At 25.8% G+C, this 4,291-nt stretch overlaps 1 protein-coding gene across 1 annotated transcript in view; it reads right to left on the bottom strand.

Annotated features, from left to right (window-relative positions):
- The window catches only part of LOC127278136 (beta-1,4-mannosyltransferase egh), a 282,071-nt gene that overhangs the window by 121,286 nt on the left and 156,494 nt on the right, over nt 1-4,291 (bottom strand). The window lies entirely within an intron of this gene.

Raw genomic sequence — 4,291 nt, forward strand, 5'->3', positions numbered from 1 at the left:
AAATTTTAATTGGCAACGGTTTTAAAAAAATATCAATGAAAAATGTTTTTATAAAAAATTAATTTCGTTATTTATCAAAATAAAACAGTTTTTATTTATCAATGCATTTTTGAGGCTAGGGGCACTATGAAATTATGATAACGGTATTGATCATTGAATACATACTCAAATGATCTGATGAAAAATATTATTTCACAAATAATTTGCATATTTCGATTAAAAGAAACTTTGATACTAAATTTTCAGTGCGGAAATATTGAAAAAACACGTAAAAAAAACGTGTTCCATTAATATGTTCAACTGAGGAAAATTACCTGACCATGGAACAAGCGTTCCATAAATACGGGCTGCTTAAAGTTGAACGTACATAATATGGAACATGTGATTAAAAAACAATATTACATTTTTTTGTGAAAAATCTCTCCTGAATTATAAACTTAAAACTTATAAATATTAAATAAATATTTTCACAAATTAATAACAAACATGAAAACTTTAACCCCAACTTGCACTGCATTTTTCATTACTCATAATTTTTTTAATATCGAAAAACATATTTTCTATTATAATTTTCAAATATTTTTCATTGTTCCATAATGGCGTCAAGTTTTTCGATGTGTTCCATATTAGGAGCGTTTATTTTAGTTCATTATTTATTCTTATATATATTATTATTATTTCCATTTTCAATGGAACGAATCTTATAAAAAAATTCATTTTTATAAAAATTTTATAAAGTAGAATTAATTGTGACGCGATCCGAAAAAAGGGACCTTAGAAGCAAAAAATTATTATAGGTTACGTTTTAAAGTGAAAACACACAAAGACGTTTAACTCGTATTGAAAACTAATGATATTTAAGTCTTCATTACATCCAAAATATTCAATAAAAACTGATTTCACTTTTACAAAAACAAAAATAAACTTTTAGTTCAAGTAAAACTGTCGTAAACATAACCTATAATTCATTTTCTTCTAAGGTCCCTTTCTTCAGATCGCGTCATATTAAATAATAACAACAACTAAAAATCTGATTATAATGCCCTAAATAACACAAGATATTTTGGGATATATTGATAATATCCCGCAGATATCCTAGGGATGTCCTATGGATATCAAAAGGATTTCTTAAGGATATCCAAAAAATCGGCGGTTTGGATATCCCATGGATATCTGAGGATATCTTCTGGATATCTCTATAGACTTTCATAAATGTTCTCCAGATATCCCATAGATATCGTCAGGATATCCCACAGATATTTTCAGGATATTCTCAGTATATCTTCTGGATGTCAAGAAGATATTCTCAGTAGGATACTGTTTTTAAAATCATTATGAGACTACGAGTGAGAATATTCTGTGAATTAAATTTTATATAAATAAAATAAAATGCAACTTGTTTTTCGAGAAAGTTGTTTAATTTGAAAAATTATTAACTAATTTTTTTCTCATTCGTGATTCATTCCTTTATTCATATTATGCTTAATATTGTCAGAAAATAAAATGGCTTTAAACAATATAAATTCTTCCCCGCAAATAACGAATAACTATTAATATTAATTATACATTAAGTGCATGACTTTATTTAAAAACTTTGAAAAATGCGTTTCAAATCTTCATTTAAAATAAATTAGAAGCTCATAAGATTTTTCTTTTTATTATATTATTATTCATTATATTAGCTTAACAATTTTAACCTTTAAAAATATATGTTGAGATATTAAATGTCCCGTGAATATCCTAAGAATATCCCACGGACATCCTGCGATATAATATCCAATAAATATTTTGTGGATGTCTTAGGGATATCCTGTGGATGTCCTGTTGATGTCCCACAGACCGGCGGTTTGGATATCCTAGGGATATCCCAAGATATCCTGGGGACCATTCTAGGATATCGACCATTGATATCCTTTTGTTATGAGGGTGTATATATATATTTTTTATTTATTTTTCATTTAGCTCGGATTTGAACCAATTTTTTTAAGTGTCGGTAAATGTCGGTTACAGGTTTTTTTTGGTGCAAAACGGGCACTGTTTATCTACTCAAAAACATTTAAAAACTATATTTACTTCTTCCCTGCTAAAAATAAAATCAGAAATCAGTCTCAAAACGTCAGAAATCCTGACGTTTTGAGACTATTTTGATGTTCTGTGATGCTGCTGACTAATTCTGACTTAAATAGTTTTTATGGGCCTGACGTTTTCTAAAAAGTGACGATTTCTCACTACGTTTTATTTTTTTTTGTAAAAAGGGTTCCAAGAGAGGTACCAAGGCCACTCAAACCCACCATATAACTCTATTATATTATATATTCCCTTTTTCCAACAGAAGGGTCCTTTCGAGGGTCCATCAGGTTTTATGACTTTTTAATGCAAAATAAAAAATTATTTAAATTTAAATAAATATTTTTTTAAATGTTATATTTGTAATTTATAGATTTTAACGATTCCAATGATATAAAACATTATGTAAAAACTCTAAAATTACATAATGATTATACAATAAATACTCCATTAATTAAAATTAATTCTCAATAATTTAAAAATATTTGCAAAAAATTTTATATCGTTGTAATTGTATTGACATGTACATTACGAATATAATATTTAAAAATCATTTTTTTCAAATGCAACAATTTTTAATTTTGCAATGAAAAGCCATAAAACCATAAAAGATCCTTCTGGCCTATACTTTTCTTTTTGTCCTTTTCTAACGTACATATAATATATATGGAATCACGTTTGTAAGACAAGGACAGAAAAGGGAAGGCGTCAATGACTACGACTATACTTTTAAAGTCCCTACTTCAAATTTGTATTTATTATTTTACAGTAAGCTAGTTTCCTTACATTTAGTTATAAGAAAGCAACATATGTTGAAAACCTATTCTTACCATTGTGTTAACTCTATATATATATATATATATATATATTTGAAAAAAATTAGAAATCGCTGGCTATTTCACATAAAAGTTTATTTTTTTACAACTAGATGAGCAAAAACATTCTGGTCTCTTGTAAAATAGAATATATGAATTGATCGCTCAATCAATCTCTGAGCGAATTTGATCCAGTTTTCACTAAATATAAATTTGATTTGAACCAAATATTACATCTAATTATAGTGCAGTATGCTAAAAAGAGAAATTAAAATTAGTAATTATTTAGTTGATTTGTGGAAGAATTATGTTAAATTGAATTTTAATAATATAGTAATTAATATATGCATATTAATTAATTCTTATCATTATAATTAATTATAATAGTAATGAATGTGCTAAAACGTGAGCGAAAAACCTGATAAAATTCGCTCAGAGTTTACTTGAGACAATCCGACAGTATCTTATTATTCTAGACTATTTTATTTGTATATTACACATATTCTTTTAAGTTCGAATTCAAATAATATTTACATACGAATTTTTTGTTTAATTAAATATTTGCTGAAGCAAATTTTATTAATTGAATACATTAATATATGATAATTGGACTACAAATGTTTTTTGATCAATATAACAATATACCTATTTTAACTTTACTTGTTAATTTTTAAAAATTATAAAATTTTTTTAAAATAATAATAATAATTATCAACAAAATATGTTGATAAAATTGAAAAAAAGTAATAAGATCTTCTATTTTCATAAAACCGTATTCTATTTTTAAGATCTCAGTTAGGTTAGTTTAGCTCAGGGGTTAGGTATTCGGTTTGCGTTCGTTAGGTTGTGAGTTCGATTCCCTGCGTTTGCGAGATTTTCTTCGATAGGAGTAAATAAATATAATAAATTGTAAAAATAATAATTAAGAATGTGTAACGTAAAGATAAAAAAATGTTGTACGATAATTTATTTTTTTAATGATAAAATATTGATTTTTTTTAATTTTTAAATATTTGTAGTCAGAATTCATGAGAAGTAAGTCAGGAATCTTCAAAACTATTTTATAGAAAGAAATGTCATTTAACATCACAAATAGTCACAGGGTTTAATGATTTATGGTATGGCAAAAAAAAGGGTCTCTGACCCTCATAAAAAATCTGACTACTATTGACGATTCTTTGACTAAACCTCACTTATTGTGGTGTTCTGTGACTGCAATCGTAACAAAAACAGTCTCAAAACATCAGAGATCCTGACTAATTTTTTGACGTTTTGTGATTTTATTTTTAGCAGGGTTTTTAAGAAATTAAAAAAAATTTAAAACCTTAATTGCAGGAACTTACAATTTTTTTCAATCTAATTACCTTAATCTTTTAATTTCAAATAAAAAATATAATTTAAAAATTTTA

Source organism: Leptopilina boulardi, unplaced genomic scaffold, assembly GCF_019393585.1.
Source record: "Leptopilina boulardi isolate dan_hultmark-lab unplaced genomic scaffold, ZJU_Lbou_2.1 LbouV2_195, whole genome shotgun sequence".
NCBI lineage: Eukaryota > Metazoa > Arthropoda > Insecta > Hymenoptera > Figitidae > Leptopilina > Leptopilina boulardi.